At 44.9% G+C, this 18786-nt stretch overlaps 1 long non-coding RNA gene across 1 annotated transcript; it reads left to right on the top strand.

Moving 5' to 3' along the window:
- The first annotated feature begins 14383 nt into the window (after positions 1-14383).
- LOC134380780 (uncharacterized) lies at positions 14384-17762 on the top strand. The gene is made up of 3 exons (XR_010023910.1): positions 14384-14518; positions 16103-16229; positions 17606-17762. It is a non-coding gene; the product is annotated as an uncharacterized LOC134380780 (long non-coding RNA).
- The last annotated feature ends 1024 nt before the right edge of the window (positions 17763-18786 follow it).

The raw sequence follows: 18786 nt of genomic DNA, 5'->3' as shown, positions 1-18786 counted from the left end.
TCTGGCTGCTCCCACCTATAAACACAGAGGACCCGTGCCTGTCCTTTACCTGAGAAATCCCTGGGAATTCATCCCGAGGCTGTATCAGGTCTGGAGATATGTGGGGCCTGGCGGACAGTCTGCAGCACTGCTGTGTAAACCTGTGTTGAAGGTCCTGAGGCTGTATCCGGTCTGGAGACAAGTGGGGTCTGGGGGACAGTCCACAGCAGTGCGGCGTGAACGTCTGCTGAAGGTCCTGACGCTGTATCAGGTCTGGAGACACGTGGGGCCTGGGGGACAGTCCACAGCAGTGCTGTGTGAAGCTCTGTTGAAGGTGTTCCTCCAGTTGCTCCTGGAGCTCAAGGATGAAGAAGTCCCCTGGGAGGAGGTAGACTGACTCATGGTCCTGGAAGGCCTCACTGTTGGGGCTGAATTGGCTACAGGCTTCCCGAGGCTTCTTGACCACACAGGGTAAATCCCTCTGACTTTCTTGTTCCTTCCCCAAAAGGTGACATTCCAGGCATTGGATGGAAGTTGGGATAAGAAGCTGGGCCTTCTGCTGGTTTGTAGGGCAAGGTGCTCCCTGGGCCACAATCTGTGGTGAGTAGCACGGTGGGATGGGGAGATAGGATGAGGTGTGGGGCTGGCTGTGGGTGTCAGCCAGAGGTGAGGGCTGGGACAGTGGCAAGGCTCGAGCTAGAGGTTGGGGTTGGGCCCCAGGGAGGGACCAAAGCTGTGGCTGGAAAGTTTGTGGAGATGGTTGACTCTGAATTTGTATGAGAAAGGAATGAAAGAGTTCATTGAATAAAAGAGAGGGAAACTCCAGTGGGGAACCAGAGACCCTGACTGTAGCCGCCAGGGAGTCACTGTGCAGAAAGACGAGGCCCCAGACGAGCTGGCTGCTTTTGTACTGTAAATGGCCCTGCAACTCCTTGGGACCAGATAGCTGCTGAGGACTGGGCAGCTGCTCTGGTTTGTCTTTCATGCTCCAGAAGAGTTGTGGGGTTCTGTCGTCCTGCTGATCACCCAGTGATTTGAATGTATTCCCCAGAGAATCCAGGGAAGAGTCTGATTTCTTCTTTTCTTTCTCTTTCCATGAATGCAGTTCTTTTCTCTTGGTGATTATTATGACCAGCAGGTTATCGATGTTGGAGTTGATCAAAGTGGGGCCACCAGGCTCTGTCTGCCTGTGTGTGGGCTCTCCCCAGAATGAGGCCTCTGGTAGCCTGAGTGAAAAATATTCTTGCTGGGATTGGCCATGTGACAAGGTGAGGAAACACAAGTCCTTGGCAGTCAGCTCCCACCAGGAGCGAGCTGAGATGGGACAGCTCAGGTAACCAAGGCTCAAGATCACTGGGCCGGAAAAAGTCAACCAGCTGCTGTTATTTTGACACAAGCTCTGTGGGATGGAGCCCAGCAGGAGTGCCATCCAGTGACCCTGAGAAATAGCCAGGCAATAGACTGGTGGAGGCAGATGGGAGGCCACAGGGTCTGGGGGTTGTGATGGGGGAGAGGCAAGCACGAGTGGCCAGGTTGAGAACTTGTTGAGGGGAAGCAAAGGCTCTGGTGCCTGAGAGGCACTCAGGGGTGAGTGTAACCCAAAAGTAACCAGTGAGGTTGTCGGGCCTGGTGACAGGGTGGAGGCCACAGGACTCTCTCCTCTGGTGGAGGCCAGAGGAGTCTCGGCCAAAGGAGCAGGGGCAGCAAGTGGGGACAAGGTGACGGGAGCAGAATCTTCCACATTCTCCCTGCACGGCTGGTGGGCTCTGGCAGGTGCTGGTTTGCACACCTTAGCTGGAGGGTCAGGGATCTCCGCTAGGTGGCTGCAGGAGACAAGAGGCAGGTGTTGTAGCCAGGAGCAGAGGGGCCAGGAGTGGCACCTGCACCCAGGTCCCCTCCAGTGCCCATGCACTGGCTTCACAAAGCTCCTGCCACCCCTGCCCCAGGACTTTAGTCACATCCCATCCTCTTCCTTGGACTCCCATCCCAAGTTAGTATGAGGCCCTGGGGTCACATCATAAGCCCTGGTAGGAAGGAGGACATGAGAGAAAAGGGGAACGTTCCTCACCTTTGCTGACGTGAGATCAGGCCCCGATCCTCATTCGGTTCCCCCAGGCCATCTCTACAGGCTGAAATCAGGAGACTGGGTTATGGTGGAGGGAGGGGTCTGGGGATCTCACAGGAGATTTAGTGGAATGTTCTTTAGGGCACACCTTAGGAAATTGGACCGTGGAGCCCCAGCATCAGTGTCCAAAGCTATGAGATCTTGGGCAGTGATAGTAAGGGGCATGGATTGGCATCTCTTTGTCGTTTACAGGGTGCTTCCAAGTCCAGTAGCACCCCATGGTCTTCACAACCACCCTCTGGGATAGGAAGGACAGGGTCATCCTAAAGAGGAATCAGCCTTGGCAAATTTAAGCAGCATGCGCACAGTTGGGCCCGAGGCCCCACCTCCAGATCCAGGCATTGTTGGTCCACTAACCCCCACTCCTGGCCCTGCTGGGCAGCAACCCTTCCCTGGCCCACCGTGGCTTCCTTCCCGGCCCAGAATTTGAGAAGTACCCCAGGTTCTGATCTCCTTCCCAGGACCCTCCCTGTCAGGCCTCTGTAACGACATCCTCAGAGGTGTGTCCCTTGTTGCTCAGGGACAGTGTGCGAGGTCAAGTTACCTCCAGGGCTCCAGCAGAAGGGCAGAGCTTTCCCTTGCAGAGGGCCACTCTTCCTGCTCCTGCTGCTCCTTGTCTCCACCTGATGCTGAGAGACAAAAGAGGAGAGGCTAGGATGAAAATGTTTCCTGTTTTCCTTTTGTGAAAAATGCAAAGAGGAACTTTCTATGTGAGATCCACTGTGGTTGTCCTCAGTTCCTCTGGAAACCCACAGGCTAGACCTGCATGTTAGCTGCCAGGTAGGATTCTGCCTCCAAAGGCTGGAGTCACCTCCAGCCTCTGATGGGAGGCTGTCAAGGGCCCAGCAAGGCCCCCATAAGAGCCCAACGGAGATAAGACTTGGCCTGAGGTGCCTGCTGTAGGAAGGGACTGATGAGCCAGCGCTCAGGGCCCATCTTCCCACGGAGATCTCAGCTCTCTCAGCAATCCCATCCTCAGCTGCTGAGTCTTGGTATTTGGCCTTGCCCTGGCCCCTCCAGCTCAGCAGCACAGCTGGTCTGAGAGCTTTGGACAGAAACCCTAGTGCCGGGCCGAGCCCGTGGCGCACTCGGTAGAGTGCTGCGCTGGGAGCGCGGCGACGCTCCCGCCGCGGGTTCGGATCCTATATAGGAATGACCGGTGCACTCACTGGCTGAGTGCCGGTCACGAAAAAACGACAAAAAAAAAAAAAAAAAAAAAAAAGAAACCCTAGTGCCCACTCTCACCCCTGCCCCGCCCCGCCTGTCCCGAGAAGGATGGTGTTCTAATCTTTCCTGACATTTCCCATCTCAGGAGTCTCTGGGTGATTTGGAAAAGTGGAAATTGTAATAAGAAGTAAAGGGAGATTCACTGTCTGTCGAGTCTGGGCAGAGGGTTGCTTACCTTCCTCATGTTCCTCAGTTTCCTTTGTGGTGGTAAGGATGGATCCTTCTGGGTACAGGGGGGTAACAGGAGGAAGTGCCTCAGCCCACCCAGGAAGGCAAGGGTGATATCCACCTCCCAGGAAGTGGAGCTGGGGCTCAGCCATGTGGCACTGACGCTATTCAGAGTGAAGAGAAAATTCTCCATCTTCTGAATCACACTGCTGCCCTCAGGCAACTGAGCTTAGGGCCGAGGCCTGCATCACAGAGCTGTGGCCTCATCACAAAGGGCTCCTGAGGGTGGGGGAGGGGTAAAAAGAGGAAGAGGCTGAACCACAGCCCCTCCCCTACCCCTACCCCCGCAGGTCCATCCATCCTCCTGGGCCTTCTAGATCCCTCCTTCCAACTCCGCCTGCTCAACCTGTCACAGTTAAACCTCATCAACTTTCTGTTCTTTCCTCTTGGAACCCAGATATTGCTTGTTTCTTCCGAGATCTCTGCTTGAGCTCCATCAGTTTCACAGTTTTTTGCAAATTCGTAGTTGTCCCTGAAATTTTCATTTCCTAGGGATTGTTACTCTCAAGATCTCCTGTACCTGCAACCTCTATTTTTCCACATAATATGTTCTTGCCTTCCATTAACTCATAGAACTTAAATTTCTTTTATACTTTTGGCTTATTCGAATAAAATTTTTATAATTTTTGTAGCAATTCATCTTTATTATCTTTAGCTAGAGGGACTTAAAAATACTTTATTACAAAAATTCAGAAGGCTAAATAAGTATAAAAAATTGAAATAATGAAAGCTTCCAAGAATTTTTTTATATATTTCTAGAATTTTTGCTTCTAAACCCAATTGAAATTAACATCACAAGAAATTTTGGAACATTTTGTACACGCAAAGTCATGCACGCATGCACACAGACACACACACACACATGCACAGTTTGATAAATCAATCCAGTATTTTCAAATGTAAGAATCAAGCATGTCTTTCAGTTCCAAGGATTTCCTTTAGTATTTCTTGTAAGGTAGGACTGCTAGCATCACGTTTTTTAGTATTTGTTTATTTGGGAATTTTTTTATTTTGCCTTCTTTTTAAAGGGTCAATGTTCTGGACATGGAATCCTTGGTTGACAATTTTTTTTTCTTTGAGCTTTAAAACTGCCATCTCACTACCTTCTCCCCATTGTTTCTGATCAGAAGTCAGGGGTGAACCTTATTGTGCTCCTTTGTAGAAGGAGAGAATTTTTTTCTCTAGCTGCTTTCAAGATTCTCTCTGTCTTTCCACAGTTTGACTATGATGTGTCTAGGAGTGGATATATTTGTTTTAATTTTATTAAGGGTAAACATTGACTTTATAGAATAGTGCTTTAAGTCAAATTTGGTAAGTTTTAAGCTGTTATTTCTGGAAGTGTTTTTCCCTTTTCTCTTCTTTCTTTCTGAGACTCATTTTCCACATATGTTGTGGTGCTCAATGATGTCTCAGGTTATTTTTCTTCAATCACTTTTCTCTTTGTTCTTCAGATCGTGCAATTGCTCTTAATGCATCTTCAAGTTTACTGATTCTTTCTTCTGCCACCTCAGATTTGCTGTTACATCCCTCAGTGAGAGTTTTACTTGTGATTATACTTTTCAATGGCAAAATTTCTATTTTTTTAACAAATAATTTCTAGGGTTTCTGTGTTTGTTGAGCCGTTGTCATTCCACTTTCTTTTGGTTATTACTTATGGTTTCCTTTACTTCCTTTAAGTACTTACACTCGCTACTTTGACGTCTTTATTTGCCAAATACAACACCTGGGTACACTTAAAGACAATTTGTGCTAATCATTTTTTATTGTTTCTCCACACGAGTATGGATAAATATTTCCTTGTTTCTTTTATGTTTTGTGAATTCTCATTAAACACTGGATGTGTTAGATAAAATATTGTAGCAACTCTGCGTTCTGATTTTTACCTCCTGAGAGTCGTTGTTATTGTTTTGTTTGTTGAGTAACTTGCCTGTAGTAAATCTGTGAATTCTGTTAGCAATGTATAGCCACAGGGGTCTCTGCTTAAATTTTTGTTCTGTTTTTCTTGTCAGGCATGGCTTCCCAGGAGTTAATCCTTTATCTGCATGCATGGTACTCAGTCAACAGCTGTGTGAATTTGTGCACAGACACCTTGAGTCAGTGAATTTGCCACTATTTGCTGATGATCTGTGTGTGGACAGGGAGTACATTCAGAATCCCAGTGTCCCTGGCTGTGCTTTCTACCAGGCTCTCCTCCTGCTTTCTCTTCTCTGCACACAAACTCAGCTCCAGCATTAGTCAGGGACGTATGGGTGGTTTGGGCAGGAACTCGTCTTTGATGAGACTAGTGGAGATGCTGGTCCTTCCTGTTGGTTTGCAGCAAATCACCAATTTGTCTGAAAATTCTCCAAATCATATGAGTCCCTCTGGCTGTGACAGCAGAACTGCTGGCTTCCTGGCTTTCCCCAGCCTGACTGAACTACCAAACCAACAGAGCTGGGGCCTGCTGGCACTGTTAGCAGACCTCGAGGGAATACCACAGTCTTGAATTGTTCTGACTTATAGTTCAGTAGTTGTCATGAGTCATCACTTCTTAGTTTATTGGGATGTTTTGGTCAATTACCAGAATACTGAATTTGGTCAATTTCAGAATACTGAACTTGTTGCTTTTGACAATTTTGTCCAGCTTTATACTTGCTCTTTGGGAAGAGAATTTGTTGACATCTTTCATCTCATCACCCAAAACTAGTGTTCCCCATGGGTACCCCATCCTGATGTTGTGTTTTTCTTCATAGACTTTCTTTTTTAGAGCCGTTTTGGGTTCACAGCAAAATGGAGCAGTAAGGTAAGGACAGAGAGTTCCCACTTTATACTTGGTCTTTGGGGAGAGAGTTTGCTGGTATCTTTAATCTCCTCATCCAAAACTAGTGTTCTTCATAGGTACCCCATCCTGCTGTGATTACTATAACACCAAAGTAATTGACAGTGATTTTTCAAGTTAGCACAAAAATCAAGAAATAGCAATCAAATAAAAAGACCAACCTTCTAATCATATTATTCATGGTGCTTAATACATGATATTACACTTATAAAAATTATCTTATATTTATTTTACATTTATATTTTAACAGCATATATTAATCTAGTTGTTTTTTGTGGGTGATTTAGTATACCTTTATCTCTCAAATTTAAATACAAACACACACATATGAAATAAAATCTCACTAGGTCTGCACTATTAGTTAATTAAAATATGAAAATTAAATCAGGATCTGTTCCATACAGTTGGACTTCAAACACGATTTGATTCTCCTGATTTATTTTTCAAGGAGTTGTCCATACGTAAAAGCATTTTTCAAATTAGTTTACATTCTCTCTCTCTCTCTTCATTTCCACCTGTCCCCCTCCCTCCTTGTTTCTTTCCTTTTTTCTTCCCACAAATGTTCACATAAGCCTTCCATATACCAGACCATTTTAGGTGCTTGGAATACATTGCAAACAAAAGTGCTTACACATATCACATTCTGACCACAGTTAAATCTTTCCCATCAGGAGAGTTCCACTTCCATAATGGCAGTTGAGAAGCTCTGCAGGCCTGTTCCCAGTGAAACAAAAATAACAGCTGAAAATCAGGAAAAGCACAATTTAAAGTTTCTGGAAGTTGCCCTATGAGCATTCAATAAACATTTATTGAAGAAAAGTCTATGCAGTCTTAGTAAGAACAGGAAGACTCTGTGGTTCTTGAGCCAGAACTCATTCGCTTTATTTCCTGTGTCCCCCAGGTGAGGAGGTAGGGGTGTATGGCCGGAAAGTTGGGTCTCCCTTTCCCCTCTGCTCTCAGTCAAGGGATATGGAATCTGACCAAGCATTTTTCATCACCTCCTGATCTGTGTCACAGACACTAAGTTTCTGGCAAGTGTGGTGAGGGGTTGGGTGCTTCCTTCCTCCACCCAGGCCCTGCTTATAGAACAGAGCACTGTCCTAGGCATGGTAGACTGAGAATAGGGCGACCCAACCACTCTGTCCCAGCTTGCTCATTGGGCCAAGCATCCATGCTTGGAGAAGCAGATGTAAGCCAAAAAGGCCACATTGGCATTCTCATGAAGGGAGGAAGTCAGTCCACCTTCAGCGGTGGAGACATGACTCGGTCAGCCTGTCCCAAGGGGAGGCAGTCCACAAAAACAAAGGGCTCTCCCCAGAAGAACTGATTTTGTTTGAAAAAGACTATGGGGAAGTTCAGACTTGAGAGCAGTCTGAAAAATCATAGAGATTTTGGAGTTAAGTGACTAAGGGGAGACTGGACACTCTATGACAATAACAAGCTAAACTGAACCAGAGAGAACCTGGGGAAAAGACAGTCAGTAAGAATCCTACTGGGATCAGGTCAAACCTCCAAGAGTGACTTCACAGACTCTCCCAGCAAAGGGTCGCAAGTTTTATTAGATAAGACAGCAGAGGAGTTTTATTATGATGTCTCTAGGTATATATTTCTTTTTATTTACTCAGCTTGGAATTCTTAGGTCTCATTGAATCTGTGGAGGGATGTCTTTCATTAGTTATAAAAAATTTGCAGGCATTATCTTTTCAAGTATTTCTGCTACTCCCTTTTTCCCCATTTCCGTCTGAGAGTCAATTTAAATGCACGTTAGATCTTTTCATTCTCTTACCATCTCCATGCTTCATTCTGGATGCTTTCATCTGATGATCTCTTTGTTCACTAAATTTTTAACAAGATAAACCTGCTATTAATCCTACTCATTAAGTTTATTGTATTTTTTTTCCCTTCCTTTTATGTGGTTCTTTGATAGTTCTCTGCCAGAGTTTTCAATATTATGTTTTAATTTTTTGAATATAGTAATTATAGCTACTTTGTTTTTTGTTTTTCTTTTTTGGTGGCTGGTCAGTATGGAGATCCAAATCCTTGATGTTAGTGTTTTGGTTTTCATCTAATAATTTCATCTTTTCATGTGCCATTCTTCTCCTTACTTGAAAGTATGATTTTGCAGTACCTGGCAGCCCTATGGGTCTGTTTTTCTCTTGTCTTATTTGTCGTTTCTGCTGGTTTTTATTCATTTTTGTCTCCTTTTGGGCCTAGTTTCTGTGTGTGTTTGCATGCATGCACATCAAGTAGATTACATTTTAAGTATTGGTTGACTAATTTGGAATCTAGGATATTATTTCCAGAAAGGAATTGTGCTTGCTTCTGCCAGGCATCTGAGGGAGTGGGCAGACTGGGATCTCCTTGGTTCAGTTTGAAGGGATAAAGATGAGTTGACATTTAGCTATACTACACTTCTAAGAAAGTGGCTGTTTCCCTTTCCCTGAGCTTCTAAGTTCAACAATTGAGGATCCAACTGAAAGTGAGATGGGTTTACCAGTTCCCCTGTCCCCCTGTCTCCTTACTTTGCCAAGCTGTCCTCCTGTCAGCTGCTGATAGTGTTTGGATGTGTTGTCCCCTCAAAACTCATATCGAAATCTGATCCCCAGTGTGGCAATGTTTGGAGCTATATAAGTCATGGGGTGTGGATCTCTCATGAATAGATCAATGCCCTGAGGGTGGGTAGTGAGTGACTTCTTGCTCTGTTAGTTCCCTGAGAGCTGGTTGTTTAAAGGACCCTGGCACCTCCCCTCTCTCTCTCTTGCTTCCTCTCTCACCATGTGATCTTGTACCTTGCAGCTGGCTGCCTGCTGCTTTCCACCATGAGTAGAAGCAGCCTGAGGCTTGCACCAGATGCAGCTGTCCCGGAATCGTAAGCCAAATAAACCTCTTTTTCTTTATAAACTACTCACTTTCAGTGTTCTGTTGCAAGCAACAAAAACGTACTAATACAGAAAATTCGTACTGAGCTTGGGATGTTGCTGTACAGGTCCCTGAACGTGTGGAAGTGGCTTTGGAACTGAGTAACAGGCAAAGTTTGGAGGAGTTGGAGCACTCAGAAGAAGACAACAAGATAATGGAAAGTTGAAACGTCTTCGAGGTTGACTAAATGGTTGTGACCAGCATGCTGAAAAAAATGTAGTTAGTAAGGGCCATTCTGAGAAGATCTCTGGTGTAAATGAGAAGGGACTTAGTGGAAACTGAGGCAATGATCATCCTTAGTATGAACTGTCAAGGAATGTGGCCGCATTGTGTCCATGCCCTAGGACTTTGTGGAAGGTGGAAGTCAAGAGATTGGAACCAGAATATTTGGGAGAAGAAATTTCTAAGCAGCAAAGAATTCAGACAGCTGCGTGGCAACTTGTAACAGCCTTTGCTCAGTTATGGCAGCAAAGGCATGACGGAAAGCCAGAATGTATACTTAAAGGGAAGCAAAGCAGAGAGATTTGGAAAACTTGGAGCCTGGCCATGTGGTAGAGAATGAGAGAACATATTCAGGAGAAAAATCCAGTGGTGCAGCAGAGGGACTGATTACTGAAGACATTAGCATGGCTGTGGTGCTAATAGCCAAGACAATGGGAGAAAGGCCCTGAAGGCATTTCAAAACTCTGGAAGCGTGCCCCTCCCATCACAAGCCCGGAGGCCCAGGAGGACCAAATTGTTCTTGAGGACAGACCCTGGGTGCCACTGCTCTCAGGAAGCTGCTCCCTGCATCCCAGCCGCTGTGGCAGGAGCAGCCCTACCTCAAGTTGCCCCAAGTTTGGTTTCTGCAACAGCTCTTTAGAGCACAATCCAGAAACCTTGATGGTGTCCACGTGGTGTTAAATTTGCAGGGGAGCAGAACCTGATAGCAATGGAGGCATGGCAGCCTCTACCCAGATTTCAGAGGATGTATGGGAAAACCTGGATCCCAGGCAGAGACCTGCCACAGGGATGGATCCTCTGCAGAAGCTATGTACTAGAGCAATGCAGAGCAGAAATGTGGGGTCAGAACCCCCACAGAGAACCCCCAGCAGGGCATTGTCTACTGGAGCCAAGGGAGCTGGGCTGCCACCAGGACCCCAGAACTCTGGGGCCACTGGCAGCATGCAATGCCCACCTGGAAAAGCTGCAGGTACCAACGCAGCCCAGTGGGATGCTCCCATCAGAGCCATGGAGGTAGGGCTGCCCAAGGCTTTGGGGGCCCAAATCCCCCATTGTGCCCAGGATGCAGGACTTGGAGGCATAGATTATTTTGGAGCTTTAAGATTTAATGTGTGCCCTGCTGGGGTTTGGACTTGTTTGGGGCCTGTTTCTCTTTCTGACCTCTAACTCCATTTTGGAATGGGAATATGTCCCCAACGTCTGTTCCACTATTGTATCTTGGGAGTAGATAAATTTGTTTTCGAATTTTACAAGTTCACAGCTGGAAAGAGTTTTGCCTTTTGTCTCATGAGACTTTGGACTTTAAGTTGCTGGTGGAACAAGCTAAGACTTTTGGGACTGTTGGGGTAGAATGATTGTATTTTGTACATGAGAAGGACATGAGTTTGTGAGAAGGACGAGTTTTTTAGGGCCAGAGGTGGGCTGCTAGAGTTTGGATATGTTGTGCCCCAAAGCTCAAGTTGAAATCTGATCCCCAGTGGCAGTGTTGGGAATTTTTTAAGTGATGGGGGTGTGGATCTCTCATGAATAAATTAACACCCCAGGAGCGGGTAGTGAGTGAGTTCTTGCTCTGTTGGTTCCTGTGAGATCTGGTTGTTAAAAGGGCCTTGCACCTCCCCTCTCTTTCTTCCTTTCTCACTGTGGGATCTTGAACCCTCTAGCTGGCTGCATGCTGCTTTCCACCATGAGTAGAAGCAGTCTGAGGCCCTTGTCAGATGCACCTGTCCCAGAATCTTGAGCCAAATAAACATCTTTTCATTGTATGTTACCCACTTTCAGGTGCTGTGTTACAAGCAACAGAAATGGACTAAGACAGCTGCCCTTAACATTTGATGTGGCAGGGTTAAGCTGCCCTTAATATCTTTATTCCTAAACGTAACAAAGGTGATCCCAGAGTGCCCACTCCCTCAGGTGCTTGGCCAAAGCAAGTACAGGTCCTCTCTGGGAATATCATCCTAGACCCCAAATTATTCAAGCTGTCTTTAAAACGAAATCCACTAGATGTGCACGCACGCACACACACACACACACACACACACAACCGGGGGGGGGGGAGAAGATATAACAACCATAATTACTTAAAGTTGATACGACAAGCAAACAGAAAGGACATTTTTGGGGGAGAGGGGGAGAGGGAGAAGCTAGGGGCGTTCTTTTAAATTTTATTTTGATTTTGTAGCTGTCAGGATTGTCTAAATTACTAGTTCATTTTTAGCAGGAGTTGGCTATTCTTTACATGATGTTTGCAGGCGGGTCTTTACAAAACCATCAAGGACCTGGAGGGATTGCTTCTTATTCATGGTTTTAGGCAGAGGTGGTTATGGTATGGACCTCTGGCCAATCTGGTGAAACCTATGGATATCTTTTCCCCCGTAGGCTTCTCAGCTTCTGGTAACCACCTCTCTACACTCGACTTCCATGAGATCAACTTTTTTAGATTTCCCCGTAGGGGTGGGTCATGAAGGTCCTTCTGTTTCTGTCTTATTTCATTTAACACAGTTCCTCCAGCTTCATCTGCATTGTTGCAAATGATAGGATTTCATTCTTTTTTATGGCTGAGTAGTACTCCTTTGTGTATACTACATTATCTTTATCCAGTCATCCACTGATGGCACTTAGGTCAATTCCATATCTTGGCTATGGTGCTTAGTGCTGCAGTAAATATGGGAGTGCAGATATCTTTCAGATATACTGATTTCACTTTCGTTGGGGATACAGTGGTTCTCCCTTATCCTTGGGGGATATGTTCCGAAACCCCCAGTGGATGTCTGAAAGCGCAGAAAGTACCAAAGCCTATATACATCCTGTCCTTTTTCCTACAAATATATACCTATGCTAAAGTTGAATTTATAAATTAGATGCAGTAAGAGATTAATATGAATAATAAAACAGCACAATTATAACAATGTAGTGTAGTAAAAATTATGTGAATGTGGCCTCTCTCTTTCTCAAGCTATTTTATTGTACTGTACACGCCTATTTTCAGACCTTGGTTGACTGTAGGTAACTGAAACTGTGGAAAGTGAAAGCATGGATAAGGGGAGACTGTTGTATACCTAGTAGTGCAGTTGCTGGATCCAAAGTAAATGTTTCTTCTATCATACATGTGTAATCCTCGTGATAACAATTTTAAGACAACTTGTTGACAGCCCAAACTTCAGTTTATTTTTGACATGTTTGGCTTTTGTGTACTTCTCCATTAGTGATGCAGTATTTTTGCTTAGACAGCTTTAGAAATCTTTTTTTTGACATATATGTATATATAAAGCACTGTTTAGTGATAGCAGCTGGCAACCGATATTTTGATATGTAGCTTCTACATTGTGGCTATTACTGCTTTCGTATTTGAAATGTTGAATATTCATTTCTCAATCTCTTTGGAGACAAATACATTGCCATTGATTTTTTTGTGGAGCCCTACTCCCTTATGGGAGAAATCTACGTGTTTATTTTTAAAATAGATAAATTTGTCTCAGCAATGCTACTTTGCAGTCTGTATGACCTTGACTATTTATTTTAACTTCTGTGCTGCAGTATGTCAGAAGACAAAATTGCAACACATTTAGTTTAAAGATATTAATTGGCTTTTATTTGTGACTTCTAGAATTGGGCAACACCTCATTCCATCCAATAGACTGAGTGTTTCAGTGAGCTGAGAAGAGGAGGTTGGCTTTCTAGATGGAATAGGTCTACAGAAAGCAGAAACAAGAAAAATCAGATTGGTTGTTTCAAAATTATTTTCCTTGTAAAGGTTAGAACAGAGGCGACTCCCTTATCATCCTGCTTAAAACTGGCCTGTTTGGGGATTTAGCTATTATCTCTGTCACCTGATTTCTTGGTAGGTTAGATAAAGAGCTTAGTTGTGGCTTAGTGGCATGGAACTTCAGCATGAGTAACTCCATTTCGATTTGGTGTATTGGGCCTAGTGCAGGAGCTCAGTCCAAACCTTAGCTTCCTGTGACCCCATCTTCTTGTCACCCTACTCCCTATATGAGTGGGGGGAGGTGACACAGCTGCCCCAGCACATCCATCAGGGTGTGACATCTCAGGACGTGGGGCTCCCATGGGCTATCCTGAGCGCAGCTTCTCACAAGCCCTTTCCAGCAACTACTTCAGCTTCACCAACTGGGTCTGGCTGAAAAGGCAAACATATATTTGGAGCTAGAAAGTCCCATTCTGGGCTGGCTGGTTAGTGCAGTTGGTTAGAGGGCGGTGTTATAACACCGAGGTCAAGGATTCAGATCCCCATACCATCCAGCCAGTCTCCCCTCCCCCATCCCCCAAAAGTCTCATTTCTGAGGCGTATACTTTAGAAGTTTTCTTTTTTTTTCCCTTGAGAAACTTTCCCAAATATAACCCGTCAACCAACCCCTGACAACAAGTAGATGTGATGTGTAATTAAGTTTTACTGAAATAAATTGTAAAACTTTATTGGGAAATTTTTAGGTTCTCCTAATATCTCTATTACAGTCATACGCTATTCAATTCTAAATGTATATGTTATAAAACTTGAGTTTGTAAATTCATGGGTGCGTGAACCTTAATTTGATTTAGAATGCTTTTTAAGCTGGCTGGCTGATCTCATCTGTGCAGACAGTCACTTCTACGTGTATATTCGGCATCCTTTATGTCTCTTTCATTTAACAGGTGCCCTTACTGGGAAGAACACAGCGAGAATCCTGGCCCTGGCCCCTTCGCTCCCTGTCAAGCATCAGAGCCTGTTCATTGGCTCTAACTTGGCAGGGGGCGGGGCCTCGCAGAGCAGCTGTCCGTCTCCCGCTCACCAGGTGAGCGGAGCCAGGCCCCGCCCCGTCGCGCCTGCGCAGTGCGGCCGTTGGCGCCGGGAGCCTGGGCTGTAGAGCAGTTGCAGTTCGGCAGGAACGCTGCTGTGCAGCGGCGAGTCCTGGGAACAGCAGCAGCAGCAGGCGGCGGCGGCGGAGCAGACGCGGGGACGGTAGCGCGCTTGGGGGTCTGCGGACGGCGGTCTCGATGGCGGGCAGGTGAGGCCCATGCGGGGCGGGCGTGGGCTGTGAGGGGCTTGGGCAGCCGGGGGCGTGGGTGCGGCTGGGGACTGAGGTGAGCGCGGTGGCGCGGGCCCAGCGGCGCATTGTCCGGCGGGCGGCGCTCGCTCATTGCCCCCTGCGGGCCGGGCCGAAGCTTGTCCAGGGCCGGCAAGTGTTCCTGTGTCCGCCGGCCCCTCCCGTGCCTGCCCCACCGCCCCCGGTCCAGGTTTCCCCGGCCCTCCATGCGCGTTTTGTTCCGAGGCGGGCGGGGGGTCGGTGCAGCCAGGATCGGGTCAGGCGAAAGGGCCAGTGCGGGGGCCGGCCGGTTAGGTCGGTTGTTTAGAGTCGGGCCTTGTGACACCAGAAGGGCCAGTACAGTTGACCCTTCATACCTGCGGGTCCTGTATCCACAGTATGGATACAGCCAACCGCAGACCAGGAATATTAATAAGTAAATAAAAAGTAATACAAATAAAACAGCCAGTATAGATAGTATAACAACCATTTATGTAACATTTACATTGTATTAGGTCTTTTAAGTAATGTAGAAACGATTTATCTAGAAATGATTAAAAGTGTGTAAATGCCATTTGATATAAGGGGTTTGAACATCCACGGATTTGGGGTGGGGGGTGCGGGGGTGGCCTGGAAACAATGCCCTGCAGATACTGAGGAAGAAATTTATATGCCTCAGTCATCTCTTTATGCTTAATTTAACATTTTTTTAAAAAAAGATTTGGGTTGATACTAGAATTTCACTGGTACTATTTTTGGTAGTACCTATAGTGACCAATTCAGAACAAATAAGAGTGTAGGATTTCAGTAACTTACTTTTGGAAAATCTAAAGCAGTGTTGCTTTAGGTGGCGTTCTTTGTGATAATAGTTGTAAGAGATGCTACAAGGAAAAAAAATGGGTCCTTGGTCAAATAACTTTGGGGTACAATGCTGTCCTTTCCTTGTCCTCTTAGGGTCACAGTTCACTGTATCATATTGGAGGATTTTGTCACAGAACCCTTTTTGGTTTTGGTGTGATCTCTATGAATACCCAGGAAATCCAGGAAACAGCAGATGTTCCCCAGAACAGCCATTATGAACTGTTGTCATTGGTGTCCTTATAGGGTGTCCTGTCTTAGATAATGGTGCCTCTCCTTTGTGAACTGAGAGGTCCGGATGTTGATGTGGTTTGTGTGTGCCTGTGCATTTCATGGGTAGTACTCAAATTTTTCTCTTACCTTACTGATAAGCTATAAGTTGAAGTCTAGAAGGAATTTAATTCCAGTGTTTTAATTTCCAAGTGATTTACCTGATTGCGCAGATAGTTTTACAAGTTTACTGGCTGCACTCCTTAATTGTTAGCATTTTCCCCTAGAATGTTAAAATATGTGGGGGAAAAAGGTTAGTGCTGTTTCTGAAGAGCGTATCATGTGGATTATTAAGAAGCTGAAAATAGTATCTTTGGGCACTTCTTCCGGGTTAGCTGTTAGCAGAATCTTAATTTGCTGAGAAAGAGCATTTAAATGTAAATGCTCCTTTATATTTATTGGGTGCTTAATTAAATATATTTTCTTTTCCTTTTCCAGGGGTGAAAAGAAGTTAGAAGAAGAGATCAACAATTTTGCCCAAGCATTTTGTTCAATTTGGAAGACATGACATTGAGAAAAGAATGGGGACTATGGAGTTAGAAGTGGAGTCAGTATGGCCTTTCAGGTAGGGACAATCTGGGTGGAAATGGAGCTCCACTCCTTCCTGGTCCAAAGCCACATTGCTGATTTATAGCCACATGGCCTTTTTAAACCCTCAGTTCCTTAGCTGTAAACTGGGGTTAAACCTATCATATAAGGCTATTTTGAGAATTAGATGAAATTCTGATCTGTAGAATTCCCGGGACACTTCCTCAAATACAGCAGCTGGTGCCAGTAGATGTTGATTTCCTTCCCCTTTCAACTTTAGAACTTTGCTGTAGTTATTAGCATGATTTTTTTTTTCATGTTGAAGTTAATATTTTGCTTAGTTGTGACTCAGTATTCAATCCAATTTAATTTTAAGTTAAATTTTGACTGGGTGTCTACTTTATGTCCTTAAAATTGCCGTAAGTCCTTTCTAGGACAAGTTACATATAAATTAAATGATACATAAAGATGTATCCTTAACACCTTTTAGTCTGATAGGGAAGATACACATGCATATAATGAAGGAATTCTGTGCTGAAGGGTGTCTGGGAAGAGAAGGTGGTGCTATATTTTAGGTTCCAGAATTTTAGAGTAGGAAAGAAGTCCACGTGGAGAGGACAGCAGGAATGGAAGTGTGAAAAGAGAGCGGAAGAGGCATACTGAGATTTGAATCCCAGCCAAAAGAGAACTGCTGTCACCTTTTACTCTTCCAGTGTGAGTGTGTTCCTCTGTGTCCAGTCTCCCCTTAGTCACTTAACTCCAAAATCTCTATGATTTTTCAGACTGCTCTCAAGTCTGAACTTCCCCATAGTCTTTTTCAAACAAAATCAGTTCTTCTGGGGAGAGCCCTTTGTTTTTGTGGACTGCCTCCCCTTGGGACAGGCTGACCGAGTCATGTCTCCACCGCTGAAGGTGGACTGACTTCCTCCCTTCATGAGAATGCCAATGTGGCCTTTTTGGCTTACATCTGCTTCTCCAAGCATGGATGCTTGGCCCAATGAGCAAGCTGGGACAGAGTGGTTGGGTCGCCCTATTCTCAGTCTACCATGCCTAGGACAGTGCTCTGTTCTATAAGCAGGGCCTGGGTGGAGGAAGGAAGCACCCAACCCCTCACCACACTTGCCAGAAACTTAGTGTCTGTGACACAGATCAGGAGGTGATGAAAAATGCTTGGTCAGATTCCATATCCCTTGACTGAGAGCAGAGGGGAAAGGGAGACCCAACTTTCCGGCCATACACCCCTACCTCCTCACCTGGGGGACACAGGAAATAAAGCGAATGAGTTCTGGCTCAAGAACCACAGAGTCTTCCTGTTCTTACTAAGACTGCATAGACTTTTCTTCAATAAATGTTTATTGAATGCTCATAGGGCAACTTCCAGAAACTTTAAATTGTGCTTTTCCTGATTTTCAGCTGTTATTTTTGTTTCACTGGGAACAGGCCTGCAGAGCTTCTCAACTGCCATTATGGAAGTGGAACTCTCCTGATGGGAAAGATTTAACTGTGGTCAGAATGTGATATGTGTAAGCACTTTTGTTTGCAATGTATTCCAAGCACCTAAAATGGTCTGGTATATGGAAGGCTTATGTGAACATTTGTGGGAAGAAAAAAGGAAAGAAACAAGGAGGGAGGGGGACAGGTGGAAATGAAGAGAGAGAGAGAGAATGTAAACTAATTTGAAAAATGCTTTTACGTATGGACAACTCCTTGAAAAATAAATCAGGAGAATCAAATCGTGTTTGAAGTCCAACTGTATGGAACAGATCCTGATTTAATTTTCATATTTTAATTAACTAATAGTGCAGACCTAGTGAGATTTTATTTCATATGTGTGTGTTTGTATTTAAATTTGAGAGATAAAGGTATACTAAATCACCCACAAAAAACAACTAGATTAATATATGCTGTTAAAATATAAATGTAAAATAAATATAAGATAATTTTTATAAGTGTAATATCATGTATTAAGCACCATGAATAATATGATTAGAAGGTTGGTCTTTTTATTTGATTGCTATTTCTTGATTTTTGTGCTAACTTGAAAAATCACTGTCAATTACTTTGGTGTTATAGTAATCACAGCAGGATGGGGTACCTATGAAGAACACTAGTTTTGGATGAGGAGATTAAAGATACCAGCAAACTCTCTCCCCAAAGACCAAGTATAAAGTGGGAACTCTCTGTCCTTACCTTACTGCTCCATTTTGCTGTGAACCCAAAACGGCTCTAAAAAAGAAAGTCTATGAAGAAAAACACAACATCAGGATGGGGTACCCATGGGGAACACTAGTTTTGGGTGATGAGATGAAAGATGTCAACAAATTCTCTTCCCAAAGAGCAAGTATAAAGCTGGACAAAATTGTCAAAAGCAACAAGTTCAGTATTCTGAAATTGACCAAATTCAGTATTCTGGTAATTGACCAAAACATCCCAATAAACTAAGAAGTGATGACTCATGACAACTACTGAACTATAAGTCAGAACAATTCAAGACTGTGGTATTCCCTCGAGGTCTGCTAACAGTGCCAGCAGGCCCCAGCTCTGTTGGTTTGGTAGTTCAGTCAGGCTGGGGAAAGCCAGGAAGCCAGCAGTTC

This window comes from Cynocephalus volans, chromosome 6, assembly GCF_027409185.1.
Source record: "Cynocephalus volans isolate mCynVol1 chromosome 6, mCynVol1.pri, whole genome shotgun sequence".
In the NCBI taxonomy this organism is placed as follows: Eukaryota; Metazoa; Chordata; class Mammalia; order Dermoptera; family Cynocephalidae; genus Cynocephalus; species Cynocephalus volans.
The sequence above is the reverse complement of the archived record's forward strand: the minus strand, read 5'-3'. Positions and strand labels throughout refer to the sequence as shown.